At 37.2% G+C, this 13,026-nt stretch overlaps 1 protein-coding gene across 25 annotated transcripts in view; it reads right to left on the bottom strand.

Moving 5' to 3' along the window:
- Positions 1-13,026, bottom strand: part of NRXN3 (neurexin 3) — a 1,529,630-nt gene that overhangs the window by 216,352 nt on the left and 1,300,252 nt on the right. The window lies entirely within an intron of this gene.

Raw genomic sequence — 13,026 nt, 5'->3', positions numbered from 1 at the left:
AGAAAGTGTGCACGTGAGCAAGTAAGTTGGGGGGAGGAGTAGAGAGAGAGGGACAAGAGCACTCCATGTTGAGCACTGAGTCCAACATGCGGCTCAATCCCAGGACCCTGAAATCATGATCTGAGCTGAACCAGGTAGGAGGATTAACTGACTGAGCCACCAGACACCCCTCTCTTCAAATTCCATACATTCTCAAGACTTCAACTATTTTCTCCACGGAAAAATCACTCCAAATATCTTCTTTCACCTCTTTTCATGGTTTTAGACTCCAGTCCCACATGTCCAACTGCCTCTCAGGTATCTCTGCTATACCGTTCTCTATTATTTTAAGTATCAGAAAAACATTGATTTTTCTCATCTCTGCACCAAACCCGTTCTCTCTAAGTCAATGATCTAGTTTTGGAAATGGCATCATTAACTTTTCATTCATTCAGAAATGAATTCTTTCTTTCTTCCAAAGTCCAGTCAGCCACCCTTTTGGGGAGACTCTTCTTTTAAAATGCTATAATCATTTTTTGCACTCCAATGCCATCAACTTAGTACAAGTCTTATAACACCAAAACAGTAGTTAGTACCCTAATTATCTTTTGTTTTCATCATCTATTCTTGCACATGTCCTTAACTACTTTCCCATGAAGTCACTTCTCTGCTCAAATAACCTTTATGGTATCACATTGCCAAAAAGACTAATCCTTAATCCAACAGTACAAATCATTTTATTGCATTCAAGTCTTTAAACTCAAACTTCTTTAGAAATTCTGAATGCTTGCTCTATTAAAGCTTTATCTCTAACCCCCATCCTATAACCCTTACATTCTAGCCATATACATCATTCTCTGATCACTCTCTCTGCTTTTTTTTTCTTGAAATCATTTAATTTTTTAAAAAATTTTTATTTATTTATGATAGTCACAGAGAGAGAAAGAGAGAGAGGCAGAGACATAGGCAGAGGGAGAAGCAGGCTCCATGCACCGGGAGCCCAATGTGGGATTCGATCCCGGGTCTCCAGGATTGCACCCTGGGCCAAAGGCAGGCGCCAAACCGCTGTGCCACCCAGGGATCCCAAAATCATTTAATTTTGAACCATAAATATTCCTGTTTTTCTCGTGGCTTATCCAAATTTTATCATCTTCAAAACCCAGATCACATGATGCTAACATTGTAAGTACTTCCAGAGTCAACTTCAGGTAGAAGTAGGCCTTGCCTCCCATGAATTTATAAGCCAATAATCCCTCTTTGAGGCACACATCCAAATCACTTGTAGAGCTTTTTGAAAATACAAATGAATATATCCTATGTCAGAATTTAGAGTGTAATTCCACCAGGCAAATCTTAAGTCTCTCTTGCATTGCTGCTATTCAGTCACATAATTTCTCTTTTAAGATTTTGGTGAATGTCTCAGTCTTCTTATGCAACTGCAGTATCTTCTAAGTTACCAGAGTATCCTGAGGATACATCTATCAGTATACATTAAAAAGTGCATTAGGGTTATTTGTTTACATTTTGGCTTCCCTTCTATCTAATCTCCCAGTTATTTGAAGAGGGGATGGTAGAAACTTTCAATCAATGTCTATAGAAAGCATTAGTCATCTGTCACTATGGGCAAATCTCTTGTAATCTTTAGGTACAACACTGTGACAGCCCTGGGGATCCTTTGTCACTGTACTCCTAATTGCTTAGAATGGAGTGAAGCACTGTGGGATTCAGTCAGTCATCTTCCAAAAGAGAAGAACTAGTCTTGTTTTAACACATCCACTTCACTCTCATAGACTGCTTGATACATGATACATCAATACCTCGCTGGGCAGCTGCAGTTTTGGAAAGGAATTTGCTTTCTGCAAGACTAGCCTGATAGAGCAGTTTGGAAGGAGTCATGTGAGGAAATGCTAGGGATTCTGGTAATGAAATCCCACCAGTTTGTTATGGAAATCGAATACAATCTGCTTGCTGTGGGTATTTAATGTAACGTTTCGCTGGGTACAGGAGAAGCAATTAGGCTGCTGAAAATTGTGTTCGCGTTCCCCATAATTCAATACTGACCACTGTTAGTGGTGTAAGATGTGACAAGACTGATAATTAATTTTGCATGCAATCAGTGTAATAAGAGGGGAGGGAAAAACAAGGAGGAGAAGAAAATGCCTCTAGATTCAGAGGTAGAAAAAATGTTACTTCCAAAGGTTTGATAATGACTCCTGCAGAGCCAGCCTCTGAATAGGAGAACATTCCAGACAAAATCCAATACTGAAAATGAGTTTCTATGCTTCAGATGGGGAAAAAAATCACGAACCCCATCCATGACCATTTCCTCTCTAGTGTTTCTCTTCCTTTAACTAAAGAATAATTGGAGTTTGTTTACATGTATAAATAAGTGATAGTAAGCTCTTCTAAAGCCAGTAACAAACCTTGGGCCTTCTGTTCCCTTCGTGCTTCTCCTTGAAGGAAATTCTTATTTCAAACATTCTGCATGTGAGCGTATGTATGTACACATGTGTTCTGTCTCAACAGAACTGTCAGAGGTGGCATCTTGCTTGCCTACTCTGCTCTCTATCAGATTTCAATATTTTGGAGGACTTACTATCTTCTAAAGTTTTTAACAGCAGCTTTGGTAACAGGTAATTGTGCACAGTTCTGCTAACAGAAAATATAGCTTGGGTCTTTCAGTCTATCTATCTATCTATCTATCTATCTATCTATCTATCTATCTATCTCTCTCTCTGTCTATTTAGGAGACAGACTTAAAATGCCAGCATAGTGGAAAAAAATTAATTCAACTAAGTCTACTGCTAGGTGAACTAAAATGTACTCCCCCACATATTTTAGCTTTGGTTTAGTGAATTTGTGCTAGACTGTAATGAAAGTTTGACTTAGGACTGTTTCTGATTCATCTGTATATGCTGTGAACTCACCTAGCTTTTGGTGGGCAAAAGGCAATCAATGCAGTTGTTGAAATAAGTGAATATGCATGAGCATCAGTTAGTGAATCAGTCACCTGTTAGTTGGTTAGTCTCTTCTAGGATTTGGGAACATGGGGTTTCTTTGGGTAATGCCTATCTAACTTGTATAATCTCTGTAAATTACTTGGAACAAGAGAACCCAAGGCTAAGGCAAAATGTGAGTTATTCATTTGCTACTTAGAGCTGAGAGTGGTTTGACTAAGTAAGGTTAAACAAAGGCAGTCTGAGTAGCTGGGAATGGATTTTCTGAAGGCTGGAACATTCATAGAGTCCAGAAGCTGCTTAGAATTAAGCTCTTTCTTGTTGGAGGTAAGACACTTGATTAGAACCTGAGCAAAGCTTATATATGTAGTAATTAGGAATTGTGCTCAGTGCGAACAACAGTGATACAAAAAATAGTGGTATAAACACTACAAAGATTTATTCTCTCATATAAAAGAATTCAGAATTAGGTAGTTTAAGACTGATACAGAATTTTCCAAAAAGTCAGGTAAGACCCAGACACTTCTACTCAGCATGTGACTTCTACCCTAAAATTACTCTATGATCCAGCTTGAATGCTGAAGTTCCACTCATCATATCCTGGCAGCAAGAAATGCAAGTGGTGTCCCTTACACCAAAGGCAGATCCCTTTAAGCAGTTGAATTGTTTGTACCATCGAATGCTAGTGCAGATATGTCATTTGTCAAACTTTAAATTGCTTGCCCACTTAGCTGCTAGGGAGGTTGGGAAATCTTTTCTCGTTTGGTTTTAAAGCTGGGTGCAGTGTCATTGTAAATAATACTGAGGATTTATTAAAAGAAAAAGAGAAAATGGGTATGGTGGGTAGGAACTGGCAGTTTCTTCACATGGTTGTATAAAGTGTGCTTACTTTTTCCATCATTTTGCCATATTTTGGGTGGTTCTCCTTTCCCTGGAACTTTTTAGTCATTAAGAAAAAAAAATTGTATATTGTACAGAAGGGAGCTATCCTTGGAGTAGCTTTTTATCTACTTGGAGCATGTTGCTCATAAACAATTTGTATCTTGCCTTTCTCACTTAATATGTACCATATGCACTTTCTATAATATTTTACTTCCATCTCTTTAGTAATTAAGAACAAATAACCTAAGTGTTTGAATTGGTTTTGCTCTTCTTATAATTTTTCAAAACAAGGAAAAATATAGTTCTTTTTCACTGAAACTGCATCCTAAATTTGATTTTCCAAAAGTTGAGCCATTCCCTTGTGAAGTGGTCTGATCTTTCTCCAGGTAGCAATCTAACAAACCAACAGCTAAATGTACCCTTTTTAAGAAACCTCACTCTAGAAGGGGTTATAGCACATCCCATTGGCAAATTGCTCTTTCCAATGGGAGAAGTTACACCATTTTCAGGCACTGGCAGCTTTCAGCCCAGAACTCAAAGGATAAAGAATAAATGGGTACTGCATTTATCTTTAGCTCCACAAAGGCTCTGAGAAATAAGTGAGCAAAAACATAAAAACATATAAAATGTATAGTATAAAAATGACCATGTCTTTGCCCTGCCTCTCTGAGAAGGTGACATGGCAAGAGCTATCATGCCTAATAAGGAAGGACATGAGTCTGCTGGGAAAGACTACATTTACTCTTTTAGAAGTAGTTTAAGTTATAAGTCAATCGACACAAATATTTTGAAATACCTACAAATACAAAACATTATACTAGATGGTCTAGGGGATGCCTAGAACATCAGAAGTACTTCTTAATCTTCATAATTAAAAGAAGTAACATAGGTTTAGTGCCCAGTACCCTGACTAGAGCATAGTAGGAGATCAACAAATGTTATTTTCCTTCTCATTTTCCTTTCTCTTAAGGATTTTACATTTAATTGTAGAAAAAAAGGCAATAAAATGCAAAATGCTAAATACCAACATATAATTGTAATAGCCATACAATTTCACATTAGTTACCTAACATTACCACCTCAAGTTTGCTAAGTGCTTCACAGTACTTTCCTAACATGTAATTTACCCAGATAACAATATGTTTTCTTTAAGAAGATGTTCTTAAAGAACACTGCATACTTTGTTTTGTTTGTTTTTTGATTTTCCCATTCTATGGGTATCAGAATCTTGATTCTAACAGTTAAGTCATGTCCACATCATCAGCACAACATGTAACACTATTTGTGTATCCTAAGTTTAATCTCCAAATCTCTCTACATAGTAAACTCCATGAAATTAGCATGTCTGGGTTATTGACTTTGGTATTTCTATTGCTAGCAAAGTAGCCTGTCCATAGTATTTGTGCAATCAATATTCGATGAACATATGAATCAATGAAAGTCAACTAAATCCACACTAGGATCCTTCATAGGAAAATGTATACCATTTACTCTGCATAGTAATATAAATGGATCAATAAGTGATGCCCAGTAAATTATCATTCTCTATTTCCTCCTCATTAAATATCTAGTGATAATCTCTAAGTGCCATTGCCATACTTGTTTTATTTTTCCAGCTGCATGAGGTAGAGTCCCTCTTACTGCTGCAAAACTCTATTAATTAGCCTTCTTCTCTACACATGATCAAAATAATGTCTCTAAGTAAACATTAATCATTTCTATCAACTGATTTTTTTTTACCAGAATTTCTAATCAATAGATTCATTTGAAGGCCCTAATCTCTTGGTCTACCCCCCTCCCCAGTCTGGGTTTTCTCTGAAAGGATCTTCATTCTGGTCTTAAGATTGTGGCAAGAAGACCTCAACCTATTTTGGTGGGATGAGTCATTTCCAGTTTGTGGTGCAGGCCGATAAGGGTTTTTCCCATTTGTACATCCCTGGGACACCCATCATTAGTGTTTTGGTTAAGTCTTTTCAGTTCAGTATCATGTGGTGGATGTTTTCCACATAAACTCACCACATTGAGTCACAATGAAGACCTGGGGGTTGAATTATGTGACTAAAAATACATATAGGTATGATCATGAGCTAGAACCTGAGTCTTCTAATTTGCAATTCAATTTTCTCTTTACCATAATGTACTGCCTCTCTTTGAGGAACTGAATCAATAAAAATTATGGCCCAAGAGGAGGGGAAGATCACTGTCAGCTGAATTATATATAGGAGAACATTTTGAAGCATATGGTCCCAGAATTGGGTCTTGAAATATGAGGCATAAATTGGAAATGGCCAATTAGTAAATACTTTTTATTAAGAATATCCCTAATAGTCTTATACAAAATAGTTTTTTTTAAGTATATGAAGAAAAAATCGACAAATAAAGAGGTGTTTTTCAGTTTACAGGCATTTGAAATTGTGTCCCATTTCTATCTGGCACTTTTATTCATAAACATATTGCCCCATGAGATAGGAAACTAGAGGTGCCTTAGGCTGGCTGGACACCAGCCACTGCCAGGCAGGGTAGCAGCTGAACTAGTACCAGCAAAAATCCATGGGCATCAGATTCAAGACCCTGTCTATAGAAAGCCCCTTCTTATCTCCACTATAAAATGGGAATACAATGCAGCTGCTATAGAGAGCTCTAGCAGGAAAAGTCAATCTATCCTTTTGGTTTTCTTTTTGTTTAAACAAAGAAGGAAAAGATAACAGAGGTCATCAATGTCCATCAATGATAGAAAATTAATTCATCATCTCCAATACCCCTGCCAGTTTCTGTAACTTCTCCGACCCTTTCTCCCTCTACCAACTCCACCACTCATTTGTCCTCAATCCAAATCTAATCTTAAAATTTCACAGCATCATGTTCAATGAGGAAAGACAAACCAGATTGTAATGTTATCCAAAGGTCACCAAATTCTCAAACTCTCTTTGTCATATTTCCTCTAGAAAAAGTATATTAGTTGTACAAAATTTGAAACCTTGCTTTATCCAGACCCATTTATGATGTGATGTGTAGCAATAATTTTATAGCAAATATCAAGACAAAATATAAGCACAGAATTGAAAGAAAATAAATATCCCTAAATCTGAGGATATTTATCAATGAGATCATATTAGCAGTAGCCTTAAAATATAATCAGAGTGATCTCATGGAGGGAAAAATATTTATAGGATCACAGGACCTAGTTTATTATAAGAAAGACTTCTTAGATTAATATCTAAATATGTGGCTCAAACTGCTTTGTTCCCTGTGGCCTTAATAAAGTTTACTTCTTCTGCTTGAATTACCTAAATTCTATTTTTTTTTTTTTTTTTTTACCCAGGAAAGATGTGTTCCTAGAAAAAAATAAAACAAGACAAAAAACTGAGTTAAAGGCAAATCCCAAATTTTTCTTCCTTTCCACTGTAGGAGACAGTGGCTCCTTAAGTCACACTTTGCCAAAATAGCTTAATATTGTATCTGGATCCACATAGTCTCTTCTGTCTCTCTGGAACTGAAGTTTCACACAGTCTGAGTACTTTTTTTCTCCCCCCAAGAGTTGGAAGAGCAAATTGTTGGCTGGGAGGAAGGCTGTCTTTGCCACAACCCCAGTGTTTTTCATCTGAAAAGACTGTTATACTAGATTTTAGAAAATGAAATTGCATATATAAAATGTATACAAATGTTGCTTTCTGAATTTTGTCATCTCTATTACTTACACGGATAGCTTTCAAATGTGTTTGCTAAATCCAAAAAATATATTTTATTCTGACAGAGTACAAACACAAACACATACATGTACACAAATGCAAATGAGCATGTGCACACATACACATAAACACATCCGAATATATATAACTTAACATTTTCATGAACAATATTTACCCTTTCATCAAAGTAGATTCACTAAAATGATTTACTTGCAGGAGCATATATTGTCATATGCATCTGTAACATAACTGCCTCTGCTAAAACTCCCTTCCTCATAATTTTCCCCTAGTAACACTTCATAAAAGTGTGTCCAAACTTATCATTTCCTTTATACTACAGTATGCCTAAAGCATTGGCACGTGTATATCAGACTATAACTATTTGTTTATATATTTATTTTGACTACTACTGAGTTTCTTGAAAACCATGAGTTTGGATTCAACATCTTGGCACTCCTAATAATCTAAATATTACATGGCACTTGATAGATACTCAACAAATACTTGTTGACAATGCATTCACTGGAAATTCCAACATGAACACAGATCAGTAAAATCAATGAAAAAAGCCCACAAGAGAATTATCTTACCTTGTAAAAATCAAATTCATGCAGGAACTTATTAGAGAAAAACATTAACCATGACCCTTTGAGATGTCCCAGCTAATTGAAATGAGTCAGGTAACTGCCACGGTTGGCACATTTGCATGTGCAGACAATGCCAGCAGCTGCTGGAGATCATAAATTACATAAGTAACTGTGCTAAAATAATCATAAATGTTTGCACGACTGTGTTCTATTTAAAGTATCACCTGAGGGGCATCTGGATGGCTCAGTCTGTTGAGCGACTGACTCTTGATGTTGGCTCAGGTCATGATCCTCACATCATAGGATCTAGCCCGAGTGGGCTCTGTGTTCTGCAGGGAGTTGGCTTCTCAACCTCTCCCTTTGTCCCTCCTCCTCCTAGTGTGTGCACGCATACATACACGCACACTCTCTCTCAATAAATATATCTTAAAAAAAAAAGTATCACCTGAAGACTGTGAACCTCACAACCACTTGTAACTAGTCCTTACTCTTTAAAAACAAACAAATAAAATAAAGCGTAACAAAGAATAAATTCATCTCTGCAATATTTATTTATTTATTTAGGCCTCCACAGTGATTGAGTGTCCACCAGGGAAGAAGAAGGGAGAAGATTGAAGAGGTGGAACGGCTGTGCATTTCATCATGAAGATTTATCCAGAAGTAACAAAAAAGACATTTGTTAATTTCCCTCCCGAGTGGGTTTTGGAGGCTTTCCAATGCTCAAACAAAGAAAGCCTCATTAGCTACTTCCAGAACAGACAACAGACAAAGCTGCAGCCTCAAGTTCAGGCCCTTTCTACTATGGAAATCATGGAGTTCCTCCATCATTCTGGCATCATTAACTCCACAGCATGAATCCTCCTATATACCTCTTGATCCATTACTTTCAGTAACAAATGGCCATTTGTCTCCTACTCTTTATTCTGGCCAGATGCCTGGGCACAGACAAAGGTGGTACCAATCAACAATGGTGCCCATCAAAACTATGTGATATATTGATGGCATATGCAAGGACTCCAGGACCACGAAGAGCCAAATAAGACCAAGGCAGGATCCTATCTAGACCCGAGGATTCCTTCTCTCGGACTATTTAGTAATATATAGTTTGTTATCCCTCCAAATCATAATCTTATCAATATTTCTGATGAAAATATTGCTCTAAGAGTTAATCCTGACATCGGGCCAGGTACCACCTTGAAAACAGAGCTCCTAGATGTTTATTGAGGCTGCAAGGTGACCAAAAAGAGAACAATGGCCTGAAGCTCTTCCAGCACACACTTGTGGGCCATTCTTGCCCAGATGGCTTATTAATTAAGATACTTCAGAAGACAGGCTGAGTCCTCATTAGACCATGAGAAAAGATCAGTTCTATACTTTCAAAATGACTATAAATCACATTATGCTTCTAAAAGATAAGATGAACAAAGAGCCTCTGCTCTCACAAATGCAATGGTAGTATATTTTGGTTTTGTTTTTCCCCATATTCCAAATAGTTACCTGGTTGGATTAGGGTGGAATTTAAACCTAATTTTCACCTTGGTATAAAAGTTTTCTTTGAATAAACTTTGGAGGACATGAGAAAAGTTGGAAAAAATCAAATAGAAAATAAGATCATTCTAGGAATTCCCCATGTTTATATATATTTCATCTCCCCTACTCCACTATAGCAGACCATTCCAACACCTATGAGAAGATATCTCACAGAATATAGTGAATACTGACTTTTTTTTTTTTTTTTTTACTGATTTTACCAAACTTTCATTAACAGGAGAAATTTTCAACTAATTATTTTTTTTTTAATTTTTTTTTTATTTTTTATTTATGATAGTCACACAGAGAGAGAGAGAGAGGCAGAGACACAGGCAGAGGGAGAAGCAGGCTCCATGCACTGGGAGCCTGACGTGGGATTCGATCCTAGGTCTCCAGGATCGCGCCCTGGGCCCAAGGCAGGCGCCAAACCGCTGCGCCACCCAGGGATCCCAATTTTCAACTAATTATTAAATTTATTTTTTTTCAAAATATTTGACTGTCTTCTCTGTGCAAGGTACATGTTAAGCTGAAAGATGAGAAAGAAAGACTTGGACCCTAAAAAGAAAGTGGAAAAAAAAAAACACTAAAACAAGGAAAATTGTAAAAAGTGCCACAGGACATGTATCAATTAGGTATTAAAAAGTTCAGAGAAGTGAACAAATATCCTGCTTCACAGAAAAGGAAATTGTGAATAAGGCATTAGCTAATCCAAAGTAAACCAGAGAATCCATTCACAAAGAAGGAATCACATGGAAAAAAAGGCACACAGGTCTAAAAGAGCAGAAGAAAAAGGAATAATAAGACAGACAGGTATGGTGCCCGCGCAGGGCTCAGGAGGGGATGAAATAAGAGATGAGGCTCCAAAGATGTATTAGGTGTTGAATACCACAATAAAGAGACTGAATGTGCTTGTGCTTACTCTCTCTCACTTCCCCTGGCCAAGGGAGTGTTTTGACAGTCTTTTAATAGAACAAATTATCATTCCTTTTTAAAGAAAATAACATTGGGAGTTTGTGCATAGCTGATTGGAAAGGAAGCAGTACAAAGGCAGGAGTACCAGCTCAGAAACTAGTGTAAAAGTCCTTGTAAGAAATGGAAGGACTGAAAAAAAGTTGCATCTCACATGTATTTCAGATGTTGAAGTGGGGCTTGGCTACTAGTTGGTTTGAAGGTGAAAGATGTGTTAGACTGATCCCTGAAGCTCAAAGCTCAATACAGTGGGAAGTGAACAGCATATCAAAAATAGGATAGTGAGTGGACTTGAGCCACCCTAAAATGCCAAAGGTAATTCCAGCAGAGATACCTGGCAGGCAGTTGAAAATATGATTACAAGTTAGATTTAGGAATCATTCAAGAATTACACATAATAGTTGATGCCAACTGATAAGATCATCTATGGAAAGAATATTTTCAGGAAAATTACAGAAAACGGGTTTATCTCTAATTTTCACATCTCTTCCTCTAGGTCTTAGAGGAGTTGGCTAAATATTTTCTTAAATATGTAAACAATACAAGTTTTGTCTTTGGGGAACCTTAACTTATTAAATTCCTGTCTCATATATAGAGTAGACAAGGAACTATAAAATGCCATGATGAATTGACCTCACACCTCCAGCACATTAACTACCCTAGTGGGGACACTAGCAGCAGGGAGGTTGAAATAGATAGAAATAAGAGAAGAGAAGACATGGGAAAGATTATTTTAATAAGATTAGAAAACACTCTATACCACTGTAAAACTTTGGAACTGAGAAGAAAGTGTTGGGCGAACATTTATTTTCTTAAATTCAAAAGGAAGTGAGATGGAAAGAAACAATAAGCACTGTCAACTAACTCAGAAGCTGCTCTCTTTTGGAACCATAAAATGATTTTACAGCCTATACAATCTTGTTAGGAGATAGCTCATTATGACATAATTTCATATATACAACACGTAATAACTACATGGTTGCTGTGAAACTGTTAGCCTATAACTGGGATATTAATCCTGTTTACACAGCATGAGGACCATGAAGACAGTCTCCTGCACTTTTCTTTTTCCTTGAAACACAGAGGCACCACTCTTGCAGCAGGTGAGGAGTATCTTGCTTCCAGATTTGTTTTATTTAGTCTAATCAGTGTTTTATATTAAAAAAAAATAAATGCAGGTAATGAATTCAAAGAGTAAACATAACAGTCTTGCCTTCTGGCTTGTCTTGAAATATAAGAAAATTTCATAGGTCTGGCCTAGCAGTAATGACAGGCAACAGCTGAGCAGCGGCTGCCTTCTGGAGACCAGGATCTCCAGTATGTCACAGTCCTTGCTACTCTCTGTTGTATCTTTGACATGAAGACCAAGAGTTAGTGCCTGAACTATTGTTTTCCTGACCTCAGACCCTCCTGGCTCATTAATTTTGTTTTTATATTGAAATATAGTTGACACACAATGTTTCATTAGTTTCAGGTACACAACACAGTGATTCAAAAACTCTAATTGCTATGCTAGGCTCAGAAGTGTAGCTATTATCTGTCACCACGCAATGCTATTACAATACCATCGAATATAGGCTTCCGGTGATGGAATGTGTAAGTCACAGGGATGAAAGGTATAAGCATAGGAAATATAGTCAATGGTTCATTTATTTTATATCCTCCCTGTAGGCATATGAGTTTGTAACCTCTATTTTAATGTAATGGACTGAAAGTGACCTCTAAGATTACTTTACAGTGAAGACCATCACAATATGGTGTCTAGACCTGTTCCTTCCTAAGAACCAAGGCACTGGTTCTTTTTTTTTTTTTTTTTCAAGGCCCTGGTTCTATAACATGACAAAGCAAACAGATTTATGTACTCTGTATACACTCTGGTGAATGAGGGGCCAGAATGAAACTTTGTTAAAATGAGGGCTTAACTGAGACCAAGAGAGGAGAATGTTGTACCTTGGAAATGAAGAAGGTTGAAGTTCAAATGAAAATGTGGCAAACTCGGGTAACTCAAAATGAGTAAACATGAATGAAGGATCTATTCATCAGGTGGGACCAGAGTGCAGAGTAGAAAGCATAGGTATGTCCTTATCAAATGAATAGCTTGGGTACCCTCTTGGGCCTCCATCAGAAACAATACAAGAAAGAATAGATACAGAATCTAATTCCTCACAGAAAGGGCTGTTAAGTACATGGAGAAAAACAGACCACAATCCCATTCATTAGAGTTGAGAAAAGGTCCCACAAACCTCAGAGTCAATGTCTTTGAGAGAGAACAAATAGCTGAGAAACTTGTGAACCCTAGGGACTAAGCTAGAAGCGTCCGGTAGACAGCCTGGGAATCCCGCAGGGATATTCAAGGGGCTTTCTCTCTCTTACTCATGTTTCTAAAGCATTTTAATACTTTATCCTTTAATAAAGAAGTTAGTAGCAGGGTCA

The sequence above is a fragment of the Canis lupus genome, chromosome 9, assembly GCF_048164855.1.
Source record: "Canis lupus baileyi chromosome 9, mCanLup2.hap1, whole genome shotgun sequence".
NCBI classification, from domain to species: Eukaryota; Metazoa; Chordata; class Mammalia; order Carnivora; family Canidae; genus Canis; species Canis lupus.
Note: the sequence above shows the minus strand (reverse complement) of the source record. Positions and strands in the feature narration are given on the sequence as shown.